At 44.0% G+C, this 14,966-nt stretch overlaps 1 long non-coding RNA gene across 1 annotated transcript; it reads left to right on the forward strand.

Moving 5' to 3' along the window:
- The first annotated feature begins 9 nt into the window (after positions 1 to 9).
- LOC111762837 (uncharacterized) lies at positions 10 to 13,670 on the forward strand. Its single transcript, XR_002795850.3, has 3 exons — positions 10 to 169; positions 7,869 to 8,234; positions 12,790 to 13,670. It is a non-coding gene; the product is annotated as an uncharacterized lncRNA (long non-coding RNA).
- The last annotated feature ends 1,296 nt before the right edge of the window (positions 13,671 to 14,966 follow it).

The raw sequence follows: 14,966 nt of genomic DNA on the forward strand, positions 1-14,966 counted from the left end.
TTTCTGCTAGAGTTTGGGAATGTTTATATAGCTTCTCAGCTGATTGTGGGAATGGGTGACTCATTTGACTGTTTTCTTTTCAGGGTCTACAGAAACTTAAAAGTGAGGGCCATTTTTCATCAGTGACAACGAGGAAGTGCTGTGTGCTTATTTGCAGGAAGCACACAAGGTATTTGTCTTTCAAACGACTTTTCTTTTTTTCTTCTTGTCTGCTGTATACATTGACTCAGTGAGAAAACCCATTTTATTTGCCAGAATCTAATTGCTCTGCAGCAATTTGATTCTGTTAAATTCTCTGGAGCATGATGCAAAACGTTATGACACCCTGTATCTTAACTTTTGAAAAAAGTTTTTGACATGTATAGAAAAGTGCATACAACATACAAATAACCACACAATCTTAAAGCCCTGTGACGGCCACCCCGGTCAAGAGAGAGAAATGGCCAACATCTGCGGTCCTTTATAGAGGGCACAGGTGGCAGGTGGGAGATGGGAGGGCTGTGCCAGACTGGGCCGGTGGCCACCCAGAGCCTGGCTGCGTCTCCTCGTCTTCCCGTTACTGTAGAGGAAGCAGTAAGAATTCCCTTCTCCGAGCCTTCCACAGCCAGGTTACTCCTCTTCTCGGTGGTCAACACTGCTCCTGGTTCCTCTTGACTGGGGGAGGGGGGATGCCAAACACTTACACATGGACTTGACTGTTCACCTGTCTCATCTGTCAGCCTTCACCTTCTGTGGTAATTGGTTTCCCCAAAGCTGGACCTTCGATTTGGAAATCACTTCATATAATCCTTTCCTTCCAGTCACTCTGACTCCAGCTGCTACCAAGCCCAGGGTACAGGATCACAGGAGGAGCTCTATACACATAAGGGTTATTTTAGGGATAGCAGTTAAGGGCCCTTGATCTAGGGGTTCTAGTCCAACAACTTCATTTATCAAAGATGAAATTGAGGTCAAGATAGATTAATCAGGGCCACTGCCAGTCCAGGGATCTTTCTAGCACACCACACCGCTTCTTTAGTCTGTATCAGGTTTGTCTCCATCATGTTATATATTTCTTGAGGGAGCACCATGACTTTTGGCTATAATATACCATGAGTTATACTGTAAATAATCTAGAACTAGAATATTTAATTATTCAGATATTTCTTTAAGAATCTAGAGATTTCACACAGTGTGTCAGCAAAGGTAACATTTCCAGATAATTTAATTAAATTTTCTCTCTCTAAAGACATGTTTTGGCTCTGTGTAGTTAGAGTGGTAAAGGAGTTCAACTCTACTGAGGACTTGGTACGCGAGTCAGCACCTGGCATGTAACAGGTACCTAATACATGTTTGTAGAATAAGAAGGATATTTATGGAATTTCCCTGGATCAGCCAACAATGAGTTGTATGAGGTGATTCAGTGACCTTAGCATTGAATTAAAATCACAAGTCCTTCATTCCCTAGATTTTATTTTTTTTATATTTCTGTTTATTTTTAGTAATTCAAAGAGCATTACAAATTGCAACCACTTTAATAGATTTTAGTAACTCCCTTGAGTATTCATGTTAGGATAAGGAGAAAGTCTCCTCTCACTTATCTAACTTGCAATTAGTGAAACAATGATCCAGTGGGATCACGTGTCCGCCCCTGCCTTGGGCAGCCGTGTGCTCCTGAGTAGAGGGAGGTAAACCATCACAGAATTATATGACAAATGCTTAGGATCCACCACGGTACCAAAGTACGGAGAAAGGAGCAGCTAGTCCTTCCCATGGGAACTGGGGAAAGAACCAGAATTTTAGCTGGAGTTTTGAGGCTAACTGGGATTTATCTTGGGAAAGAGGAGATGGGAAGGAGAAGAACATGAAGAGTGAGTCACAACGTGCAGCTGGAAAAGCGGGCTGTGGCCAAGTTGTGAAGGGTCAGCCTTGCATGCCAGGGGTTGGGGCTTTATCCTAAACCACCTCAGTGGATGCTCGGAAGGAAGAAAGTAGCACGATCAGATTCATACCACTGTGAGAAAATGTTGCCAGTTGCTCTGGAGATGGACTGTGCAAGGGGACCTGGCTCCCTGCAGAGAGCTTTGGAGAGGCAGACTGACCAAGTAAAAGGTATTGTATCAACCAGGTGGGAAGTGGAGGACGAGGCTCTTCAAAAGACTGAGACTGTAGTGATGGAAAAGAGGAAGGGAATTCAGGACAAAGCTACAAGGTAGGACTGATTTAAAAAAACAGAACCAACGACTTCAGGACGATCAACTGGAGGCGTGAGGAGGAGATAAGCAGGGGAGTGACTTGGTGCACGTGGTGCATGGTAGTGACACGTTCCTGAGTCAAGGCTGACCAGAGACCGAAGAAGGAGTTGATTTTCCAAAGGGAACATGGACCTGGCTGTGATTAAACAATGACATCAATTTGGAACATAGTGAATTTACGGTTTCAGCTGGAGATTCAGTTCTAGAGCTCACGAGCGGGATCTGGACTTTAGATACAGGTTTGTGAGAGATGTCTAAAGGAGGAAAACCATGCCTTGTCTTTGACAGTTTTTCCCTTTTTGTTTCTTTTTTTGTCCCCTGTGTCAGTGTGATTGCTTTGGTATTCTTACAAGACTGCCTTAACTGTTACCAGTTAAAGAGGGGTCGTTCACCCTGGCCAGGTTCCTTCTGTTCCTTCTGTGCCGTGTTGGCAAAGTGCTGAGCTTCTCAGGGCCTTGGTTCTTTATCTGCAGGATGAGGATATCACCTTGCTGCTTAGCTGGGGTGAGGATTAAACCAGCCAAAGGCTTAGGTTGCTTTTGGAACCCAGTAAAGTGCTAGCTAGTATGGTGGTTGTCATTATTACGCTAGGAATCTCTATGTGTTGTCATGTCTTTTTCTTTCACAGGAACCCAGCCTAATGAGTGGACGATTACGCCTAAGAGAAAAATAGAAGGTTTAAATGATTTTGTCCCAGACCTTTTAATTGGTAACACCAGTGTTTTCTGAGACAAGACGAAGTGACAAGTATTACAATGTGATGCTCTGTGATAACCACTCAAAGAAGTCTCCTCCTCATAGCATTTATTGACTCTTTACACAAAGAAAGCATTTGTTGCCTTTATCAATAAAACCTTTGGGTGTTCAGTATGGGCAGCAGAATACATCCACAGAAGGAGGAGTCACAAAGATTGAAAGGGGGTAAATCAGGCCTTAGGGCCAGTGACACAGCTTTCATTTTAAACGCATGCAAACTTCTCGCATTCGGGGGATGATGGGTTTATGAAGAGGAGAGGACGGCAGTGGCCAGCCTTGGCAGATGCCGCTGACGCTGTGAGTGGCCTCTCGCTGCCTCTCGCTGGGTCAGGGTGAGGCTGGACATGGCGCCAATGAGCCTGTCCCAAGGGGAGCGTGAGCTGCTGCAACGACCTGGCCTTGCAGGGCCCTCGCCCTGTCCTGAGGTCCAGGCACCAGCTGCAGGAAAGCCCCAGACATGGGAACTGCGCGAGGCGGTGCATGCAGAGGGGAGGAGGCGCGGAGGACACAGCCTCAGCTCAGTGTCCCCGCCGGATGTCCTCCTCTCCCCACCACCCAAAGCAGACTGCAGAATCAGAACCCGGCTCTTCCGTTTCTCTCCAGCCCTTCCCTTCCCCTAAACACAGCTTGGACAGAATCTGGACGCTGCTTAGTCAAGCTCACCTCCCCTGCTTGCAAGAGGAGAAGCTTTCTTTTTCTCTCTTTTCTTTTAAGGAGGTACCCGGGATTGAACCCAGGACCTTGTGCATGGGAAGCAGGCGCTCAACTACTGAGCAATACCGTCCCAGTGGGGAAGCTTAGACATTTTTTTTTTCATCAGGGGCAATTTTTAGAAATTACACCACAGAAAGTAGAAATGATCATCTTTTTTTTTTCTTTATTAGAGAAATTGTGGGTTTACAGACAATCATATTTAAAATACAGGATTCCTGCATACCGCCCTATTATTATACCTTGCATTGGTGTGGAACGTTTGTACAATTGAAGTGATTGTCTTTGCCCCAACCCAAAACCCAAAGAGGGACGTGCCTCTTTATGCTTGACCTCCTCCACGGGCTTCTCAGCAGCTCGGTGGAATAGATTTTACTGGAAAGCAGAGGGTAATGGGAAGAGGGATACATTCCAGCACCGTGCTCTAAATAACTTAAAATTTAATATTAAGCTTCACTGTTCCTAAAAAATATCTCTCACCAGCTAATCCTCTGCATTTTCCCCTGCAGTGGGACTTTTCCTATTTCTGCTTGTCCCTAAACTCTCACTCATTTTAAAAAAATGAGTAATAATCTCCAGGCTGTCTCTTTCAAATCCAAGCTCTCAGGGCTCTTTCCAGAGCCAAGCAGCTTATCAAGGTATTTTTCTAAACAAAGAGAGTTATTTCTCTGGAGGACTCTGTGCCTACTGGCAAAACAAGATCTTAGCTCCTCAGTTTCATCAGATAGCATGAACCCCAGCTAGAGTCTGTGTAGCGTTCATTTATACTTATGACTAGCTTGCCTTTTTTTTGTGATTGAAAAAAATACGGAGGAGCAAATAATATACTTCAGATTGTATCCAAAACTGTTGGCAACAATTATTGTGAGTGTACTTTTGATGGGAATATTCTTGTCTCTCAATCAATTACTCTGGGAATGTTGCTTGCTCTGTTTAGATTGACCTTGAAAACGTGGGAAGCAGTTGTGGCTCAACTGATAGAGCACCTGCCTACCATATGGAGGGTCCAGGGTTCAATACCCAGGGCCTCCTGACCCGTGTGGTGAGCTGGCCCACGTGCAGTGCTGATGCCTGCAAGGAGTGCTGTGCCACGCAGGGCTGTGTCCCGCATCGGGATGCCCCATGCGCAAGGAATGTGCCCTGCAAGGAGAGCCGCCCCATGTGACAAAAGCGCAGCCCGCCCAGGAGGGGCACCACACACATGGGGAGGTGACGTAGCAGCGTGACACAACAACAAAAAAAGCAACACAGTTTACCGGTGCTGCATGACAAGAATGCAAGTGGACACCGAAGAACACAGTGATGGACACAGAGAGCAGACAATGGGGGGAGGGAAGGGGAGAGAAATAAATAAATTAAAAAAAGAAAGTGAATTAGAATGATGCTTCAAGCCAGAATGGCTCTTGGGATTTTCTTTGTTCCTACCCACAACTTCAAGCAGTTTGCAAAGTCAAAACCACAATAATTATTGCAGAAAGCCTCGTAGAGTAGGTCTTGGGGTTACCCCAGGAAGGGGAGGGATGGGGACACCTGCCTCTGAATCAGCTGGCTCTGGCTGCTGTCCCCTGGCTGGATGCCCTGTGATTCTCACGAGGCCACAGCTGCGGCTCACAGGAGGCAGCTTCTTCAGGCCATTTTCTCTTGTGGTCATGGCCTTGGTGTGTTCTTGAGCCTCTGCTAACATTCCCAAGGGACCTCGTCTTTAATTCTGTGTCTATCATGGAGGACAGTCACCTGCTTGTCCAGAAACTTCGGGCATCAGTGAAGAAGTCCTTTGGAGGGGCTGCTCCTATCCGCCCCCATCTCCATTCGCACACGCCCTGCGTCGTCATGCCAAGGGATCATATTAGTCTGGATCTTTGTCACTTGTAAACGGTCTTGCCACTAGTTCCTTAATTTCCTGTAATTGTGCTTTTCAAACTTTTCTACTCAGGCACCTTTGAGAGGTTCTGGGAATATGGTCTAACGTAGTTCACCACAGCAGGGAAATTTGTTTGATATCTTACATTTCATTTGGAATGATTCCTGCAAAATTTGCATTTAATCAATAATTTATCTTTGTTTAATAAAAAATACTTCCTCATTAAATTATTAGGCCAAAAGATAATAAAAGGATTAACTGACATGTCAGGACTAACGATAACTTTTTTTTTGAGATACTTTTCTAATGCTTTCTGTGTCTTTAATCTTCCAAATCCTATGAGGTAGGAATTGTTGTTTAATCCTATTTTACAGATGAAGAAACAGGCAGAGAAGGTGAGTACCTTGCCCAGGATCTCACCGGTTCCTGGGTGTTGGAGCCAGGATTTAAACCTGACCATGTGGCTCCTCAGGCTAGCGTCTTAACCACTTCACTCTGCTGCTACGTATCTATCCCACGTCCCTCCTCCTACCCCCGCTCACCCGTGAGGGTACAAGTGTTAAGATTTATTTTAAGGAATCAGCTCACAGGATTGTTGGGGCTGGCAAGTCCACCCACAGGTCATGCCAGAGGTTGGAAATCCTGGGAAGAGTGATGTAGAAGTCTTGAATCCGAAATCCATAGGGAAGGCTACCAGGCTGGAATCACAGGGAAGAGAAGAGGGTGCAGTCTTGAGGCCAAATTCCTTCTCTCTGGGACTCTCAGTTTCAACTGGTTGGATGAGGGTTATCTCCTGGACTTAAGGTCAACTGACTGCAGATGCTCATGCCACCTACAAAATCCCTCCCCAGCAGCATCTCGGCCAGTGTTGGACCAAACCACTGGCCACCAGCACCTGGCCAAGCTGGCCACAAATTAACCACACGCTTGGTCAGCAGGTCTCCTTCACTTTTTGTTTTCTTCTTGCCATCTGAACCCATCAAATCTTCCCTCCAATGTCCTTAGTGTTTTGTCATTTTTGCTTCCTCATTTTGGGTGGCAATTTTGGTGGAACTATTGTTTGGCTGACCCACCCACCACCACTGTGATGGGTTTGTGAGGGGATGGTAGTCACATCTAGAATTACAACACAGTCCAGGACTATAAGTTCCTGGGTCATTTGACAAAGAGTTCAGGCCACTTGCCTAATAGCTATTATGTGGCAGATATAGGCAATACGTGCTCTTAAGCGCTGCAGGGCACTGACTCTGTCATGGCATGAAATATTGCTTTGCAAGATATTTCAGGGTTATTTTCTGCCTCAGTAGGAGTATAAGCTCTGTAAGAGCTGGGACTTGTTTTTTTTCTGTATCCTCTACTTTGCAGCTCCTCTCACAAGATTTCTGTGCTCTGACACCAGATGGCCTTAGAAAGCTTTGTTAACATGGTAAATAATCCTTTGATATTTGTTCATTTTGTTAAAAAAAACCTTTTTATTTTGAAATAATGTTAGATTTGAAGAAGAGTTCCGAAGATAGAGCAGAAAGTTCTCAAGTACCCTTCACCCTTCTTCCTTTACTGCTACCATCTTAGATAACCCTGATATATTTATCAACATGAAGAAGTCAATAAGGATTAGCATCCTAATTATTAATAGATAAAAATAAACCAATTATTACTAAATTAACATGAATAATAGTACCTAAGTATTCACTTAACTACTGTCTTTATTCGGATTCCACCAGTTTTTGCACTAATGTCCTTTTTCTGTGCTGGGATCCAGTCCAGGGCAGCACACTGTGTTTAGTGTTCTTGTTTTTAATCAGCAAGCAATTAAGAGAGCAAAACTAACTTTAAGAGCCAGTTTTATTATATCAGGTTTCTCAGAAACTATTTTCATAAGTCATAATCATGGCCTATTTCTAAATATTGCAACTGCCAAGTCTGCTCCTTAGTTTTCAGTTATACTAGCGTAATTTCTTGTGTTCTTTAAATTGGTACAGTGTGACACACAAGTCCAACATTCGAAAAGTAGTGATGGTGTCCTTTGGCATTTGAAAAGGACACAGTTAGACTTGGATGTGTAATGGTTGTAATTACGTTGAACTCTATTCCTCTTAAAAGCTTTGTTATTAATAATAGCTACTATTCGTTGAGTGCCTATTACTGTTTAGTAAGTGCTTGACATGCGATTTTTCATTTAATTCTCACATCAACCCTGAAAGTTAAAATTGTGCACATGTTACTCCTTTGTCTGCCTGGTAATTTTTCCTTTTGTGAATTGGCACTCCCTGAACTGAATAACTCTTCACACACTCTTGCTGCAGGTGCCACTAGAAGACCAACAAGAGGGCTTTTCGGGGGCTGACGTAGACAGTGGCTGAAAGAGGATCTTGTCCTCCTTTCTGGAACACGAGTTACAAGGACCATGCGATCTTGGAGGTCTGGGAGCCGTCTTGTTCCATCCTGGAGAATGTCTGTCTGAGAATAAAGACAAGCAGAGGTCTTCAGATTTCCAATCATATCATTTGAACCCCTGGACTCAGCCAGACCTGAAGGCAGTTACACTACTTGGATTTCCCAATTATGCAAGCTGATACGATTTCTCCACATTTCTCTTTATTTGTTTTTGATTGCACTAGTTTGGATTGGTTTTCTGACACTTTCAATCAAACGAGTCCTGTGTAATACAGGTAGGTATTATCTATTTTATACCCAAAGTTATGGAGCTAATAATTAGGATTTGAATCCAAGCCTTCCTCTCTGATAAGCATGTATTCCTTTCAGTATTCCAGGCTCCATCTCTTTCCTTAACTCATCCATTCTGCGAACATGTATTGTGTGTTTGTCTTGCTCGGCTCTGCCCAGGTTGCTAGGGCTATGGAGACGCAGGGCAGATTTCTAACTGGGATATCATGGTTATTGATAATAAAGAGGGAAGTGGACGTGGCTCAACTGGCAGAGTGTCTGCCTACCATATAGGAGGTCCAGGGGTCGATTCTCAGGGCCTCCTGACCCATGTGGCAAGCTGGCCCATGTGCAGTGCTGCTGCATGCAAAGAGTGCTGTGCCATGCAGGGGGGCCCCCATGTAAGGGTGCCCCACGCACAAGGAGTGCACCCTGCAAGGAGAGCCACCCTATGAGAAAAAAAAGGCAGCCTGCCCAGGAGTGGCGCCGCACACACGGAGAGCTGATGCGTCAAGATGATGCAACAAAAAAGAGCATAGTTTCCCAGTGCAAGAGGACGCAGAAGAACACACAGCGAGTGGACAGAGAGCAGACAACAGGGGTGTGGGAAATACATAAATTAAATCTTTAAAAAATAATAATAAAGAGATGATAAAACACTGTCCTGTCTGCGTCTCTGTCCCTGAGCCCAAGGTGCTTAGAAAGTCACCCTAGTCTGTTGTGGTGCCTGCAGCAGGGGCTGCACCTGGAGACTGGGGTCCCAGGGCTCTCCAGAGCCCCTGCCTCTGCCCTCGTCTGGCTTAGCTTTTCGTCGCACACTCTCGTGCGGTCTGTTCATTCACTTACTCACCAATGCTTATCCAGTAAGTGCCCTGGAGCAGGGCCGAGGAACTCGGGAGGAACAGGACGGACAATCTACGGTCGGGAGGCTGGCAAGGTGACGGGAAGGTCGTCACAGCACAGGGGGGCCCAGGAGTGGTGAGGACACTGGCCCAGGGACCGAGAACTGCGGAGCAGGACACCCCTGGCACCGCCTGGCCACGCGGGCACCTGCGCGGAGGGCAGTGGGGGCAGACCCGGGCCTGCAACGGGCGAGCCCGGATGGCAGGAACTGCTGCCCCTTGGGGTGGAAGGGGCACGAGTCCATCATCCGCTGGCCGCCGGGTGGGTCTCGTTGAGAAAGGGCCATAGCCAGGGCTCGGTGGCCGGCTCCACGCTGACCTGCGGCCGCAGCAGCTGGTTCGGCCCTGCTGGGGCTCGCGGGCCTCCACGCCTGTTACCGGGGACATGAGCAGAGGCTGCCTGGCCCCCCTGGCTGGATCACCCCATCCATCCGTACGCAGTGCGAGCCTCAGTAGCTACGCTGCCTGGGCACTGAGATGCAAAGACCCGGGCGTTTTGTGTTTTCTTCCATCAGTTCATTCAGCTGCTACTTCCCAGCCCTCTTGTCTCTGATCTTCTCATCTTGCTCCTTCCAGACCCTCATCACCTAGTCGAGCCGTTCACGATCACCCAGAAATTTATCCTTGCCTAAGATATAAGCTTCTCCCTCTGGACCAAATGGGTTTCTGCCCATCACCACCAAATGTATTCCTCAGCACTCAGCCTGCTGGAAGCATCACGCCTTGGACTATACAATTCAGTGGTATTAATTATGAATACATACCCGAGGTTGTGCTTCTGTCCCCATCATTCGTTGCCAAAACTTTTCCATCACCCCAAATAGAAACTCCACATCAATTAAATATGAATTTACCATTCCACTCCCCATTTGGCCCTTGGTAACCTGTATTCTAGTTTCTGATTTCATGAATATGTTTATTCTGTCTATTTCATATAAAAGGGGATCATACATTATTTGTTGGACTTATTTCACTCAGCGTAATGTCTTCAAAGTCCATCCATTTCGTAGCATGCATCAGAACTTCATTCCTTTTTCATGGCTGAATAATATTCCATTATATGTATATACCACATTGTGTTTATTCATTCATTGGTCGATGGACACTGAGAGGATATTTCATATGACCACGGGACCCTAAAAACTTCACCAAGGTGGCAGGTTCCTGAATATTTGTAGGGTTACTCTCTACATGTCTTACTGGAGGCACCTGAAATACTTGCCACTTCCTACTTCCCAAGTCCAGTTAACGTGACATCGATGACATCCATATAATAGGACAAGGCGCTATTTTGACGACTGCCAATCTGATAAAGGTCCATTCAGAATGTATTGTGACTCTTGAACAGGAGCATGGACATAACCCCGGGGAAGTTGGTGGATAAGTATGGCTGATTTCTTTGGGTGACTGCTAATTGCTCCTGATTCTCTTCCCTAATGAGTGTTAATAGCAACACACCAAGTGCCAGATGCTGTCTCAATCTGTGTTAGCAAAACAAACAAACCAACAACCTGCAAAAAGACATCTGGCAATAGCCAGGGTTGGGGTTTAAACTTAGATAATTTTATGAGAGTCTACCATCATCCACAATGACCCATCCAGTTTTTGTAGGGTTCAGATTTTTGAATCAAAACAGGCAGATGATGGGAACACCGGCCCTGCACAACTTAAGTCTTTAAATGCAGCACCAATTTCTCCCCTTCCAGCTTGGTCATCAGGTCGCTTCTACTTTCTATCTTGCCTGAATAGCTGGGGAAGTTTTGGACTTGCACTTGGCCTTTTCTACCGTTATGGCTCTTGATCTATAATATGAGGGTTCTGCCAGATGTTAAGAATGTCCACCTTGAGGATTCAGCTGGGGGTGAGGCAAATACCACAGGTCTGTCCATGTACCCATTGATCCCATCGTGTGGTGGACCTGGGCCAGGACTTGATTTATCAAGAAGCTTCTGTACTTCCTTATTCTAATGGGGGAGGGCAAGATGCCATTTAGTGTCTCCAGGCTATCAGCATCTGTTCAGATTCTTTATCTAATAGCTTTTGAAATATCTGGGTATTCTCCTTCTCTGCAAAGTTCCCAAGTCTATAGCATCCAGGTAAATGACCTTCTGGGAAAGGATTAGGAGAATTGCTATATTCTTCCTCAAAGGGGATCCGGTCTTCCTTTCAGTTGATGGACTCTGAGTCTGAGAAGTGGTTCGGTCTGGAAACTGGGTGAGAGACCATGAGTTCTCATTTTTGCAGCTGATGTCAGCCTTCTGCTCACCTGCTCTTGAAATGTTTGTTGTCCCTTGGGACACCAAGGTCTGCTGCCAGCACCACAGATCCCTGTGAGGTAGAGACCCCGGGGTGTGAGTTAGAAACCTGGGCTGTGGGTTAGAACCTCAGGGTGTGAGTTAGAGATCCAGACTGTGAGTTAGAGATGCAGGTTCTGAGCTAGAGACCCCAGGCTGTGTATTAGAACCCCAGGCTGTAAGTTAGGTACTGGGCTATGAGTTAAAGATGGAATCTATGGATTAGAGACCTCATGCTGTGAGTTAGAGACCGTGGCTGTGAGTTAGAGACTCCGGCCATCTCTCTTGGCTGGTGCAGCAGTTATGTCCAGTCTGCCTCCAACCTGGTGGGGTATAGTTTCAGAACAGCCTTCCTTACTATAAAACTCAGTCTACAAAGGAGAGCCTGGAATAAGATTCTTAACATGCTGCAGTCACTGACCTAGTCCTTAATTCCTTACTCTTTTAGCAAAGAAGTTATCCTCTTGGCCCTCTGAGGCGATATGGCCACTTGGTAGAGTCTCTAGTTCTACATAATCATCGACTCCAGTCTCCCTACCTCTCGGCCTTTTCATGCCTTCCTCCAAGGTAGTTCCAGCATCTTTACCAAATTTGCTACAGGCCATCGTTTTCCCCAAGCTTAAAGGAGCCATCCGCGTATCAGTCACAGTGTCTGACAAGCCTGGGTTTCCTACCCGTGCGCACGGTAGAGGAACACGGGGCCACATGCTTTATAGAACAGGTGCACTCTTCAGAATAGAAGATCCTGGGGTAATGCTCAAAGTTAAATGTCTACCAGGAATCCTATGTGGTAGATAAAGATAATGAATTTAATTTTTTTCTCAAGTTTTCCCAGTACAATTTGTTGCAATGACTATTATTTACCCATGAGATGGACTTTGCATTCTTGTTGAAAATAATTTGTCCATACGTATGTGGATTTTTAAAAAAATTAATTTTATTCCATTGTTCTATATGCCTACACTTATGATAGTAGTGCCTTATTTTGAGTAATGTAGCTTTGTAGTGGGTTTTTTTTTTTTTAAGATTTATTTTTAATTTATTTCTCTCTCCTTCCCCGCCTCCCCGCTGCGCGTGGGTCAACTCACCATATGGGTCAGGAGGCCCTGGGTTTGAACCCTGGACCTCCCATGTTGTAGGTGGACGCCCTAGCCATTGGGGCAAATCCGCTTCCCTGTAGCAGGTTTTGACATCAGGAAGATTGAGTCTTCTAACTTCCTTCTTTTTCACGATTGTTTTGTCTCTCTGGGGCCCCTCGTGATTCCATGTAAATATGATGGCAGCTTTCCCATTTCTGCCAAAAAAGGTGGTACTAAAATGCTTATTTGTTTATTTACTATCTCCCTTTATTTCTATCCTTACAGTATCAAAGAAATGCATTGCTGAAGTGAATTTTGCTAACACGCCTCACAGAATGCCCTAGCTCGGGGCTGGGTAAGATGAGGCCTGTGGGAAGAGCTCCTGTTTTATGAACAAAGCTGCACTGGAACACAGGCATACCGATAATTAATGTATTGTTTATGTCTGTTGTGTACTACAAAGGCAACAGGGAGTAGTTTTGAGGGAGACCACAAACCAAAGATATTTACTATCTGGATCATTAAGAAAAAGTTGGTTACACTCTTCTAGTGCCTACCACCCATGCCATCAAAAAGGCAATACAAATCCCTATGACAACAATACCCTCTCCCTGTGTTTCCAAAATGCTCCCCCTGGGAACTGCTCTGTTTCCTAATGACTGTCTCTGTTGTTATTCTACTTTTGGGGATAATATTTAAACTTCATCTTTAACCACATTATTTAATTGTTCTTTTTATTTTAGTTTGCATATTTTTAATTTCAGAAGCACTATTTAATGATTGTTCCTTAAATACAATTTTTAAATAGCTTATTGTGGTAAAATATATACAAATAAAATTTCCCTTTTACCACTAAAAAAAAAAAAAGGAACAAATTGGTTGAAATTGGAGAAACACTAGGCAGATGGAGGACAGGGGAGTTTCATTGTATACCTTCATATACCTCCTGATTTTTTGATTAAATAATGAATTACATATCAGAAAATTAAACACAAAAATGTAAAAAATGATGGTTCTTTTTCTTTGTTTTACATGTCTTTAATCAGTTAGGGATTTATTTTGTACTTGGTAAAGGGTGAAGTTTCCTTTTCTTCCATATGGAATACCAGTTTTGTACTGTCATGTAAACGTCTTCCAGTATCCAAAAGACATATGGGTAAGTTAAAAGCAAGTAACTAAACAATATAGTTACTATTATTTCATTTACATTAAAATGTTTTTAATATAAAATTTCTGTGTAATAGTGAATTTTTTGGGGGAGGGGAGTGCAGTGGAATACAGATAAAGGGAGGTTTTTACTTTTTACTGTGTAGCAATTGGTAAGAGCTAACATCTCCTAAGTATGCCAGGCCTTGTCCTAAAAGCTTCCCTTTTTAATTTCACTTACTAAGCACAACCCTATGAGGGGAATACTAGAATTACCAGTGTTGGGTCTTCCAGCTTATTAATATTCCAGAGTTTAAAACTATCAGTTTCAGCTTAAAATCAGACTGGGTGTATAACTAGGGCCTTAAACAATTACTTAAATCCTCTCTGCCTCAATTTCCTGATCTGGAAAATTTAAATAAAAGTGGTACCTGAATCACAGGGTTGTTGTGAGGATTAATTGACATATCCACATAAAGTTATTAGAACAGTCCTTGGCACAGTAAGAAATTGCTATTACTATTATCATTTTCATTTTACAAATGAGAAAAGGGGGCTAAAGGCTTTAAGTAACTTGTTGGCAAGTGATATAGCCAAATTTTAAACCCAGTCTCTTAATTAGTCAAATTTTTGTAAGCGTGTATATGAATACACATTTTGGAGAAATTTTTAAAAGTGAGTAAAAAATGTGAATGGAAAAGAAGTAATTTTCTACAAGGTGAGGAGAGAATTTTTAACTACCACCTGTGCAATTTTCAAACGAGCCTCATAGATATTAATAGTATTTTTTAAATGGCTTTATTGAGTTGTAATTTACTTATAGTAAAATTAACCCAATAATGGTGGTTGGGTTTTGAAAAGTCTTAGAGAGTTTTGTTTTAGCACACGGTAGAATTTCCAAGTTCCCGGTGATAATAGCTTAGTATCAACTACTTTGGCTCAGCCCTCTCATAATTATTAGCACCTGCAGAGGCGAGGGCCTTGGGGGACGCGGAGGTGCAGAGGAAAAGCCCCTCCAGCCCGAAAGTTTAACAGCTAATGGCTTTTGGTGATTCGCACCTGGCTATTTTTGGCTTTTTAAAAATTTGTGTAAATCATTATTTTAAATCGGACAACATGCCACTGAACTTTTATGACACTCAATAATAGATGTAATTGTTTTGCTGTTAGGATTTTCTTTTGCCTACTTCTTTGTTTTGAAGTAGTATTCATTAATTTGTGGTGAAGGAAAGACTTTTCTAGTGTTTAATATGTACCTTGGCAGTGAAGCTAGCAAAGCGTCAGAGCTTAGTCATTCTAGTCTGACAATTGTCTAG

This window comes from Dasypus novemcinctus, chromosome 27 (genome assembly GCF_030445035.2).
Source record: "Dasypus novemcinctus isolate mDasNov1 chromosome 27, mDasNov1.1.hap2, whole genome shotgun sequence".
NCBI classification, from domain to species: domain Eukaryota; kingdom Metazoa; phylum Chordata; class Mammalia; order Cingulata; family Dasypodidae; genus Dasypus; species Dasypus novemcinctus.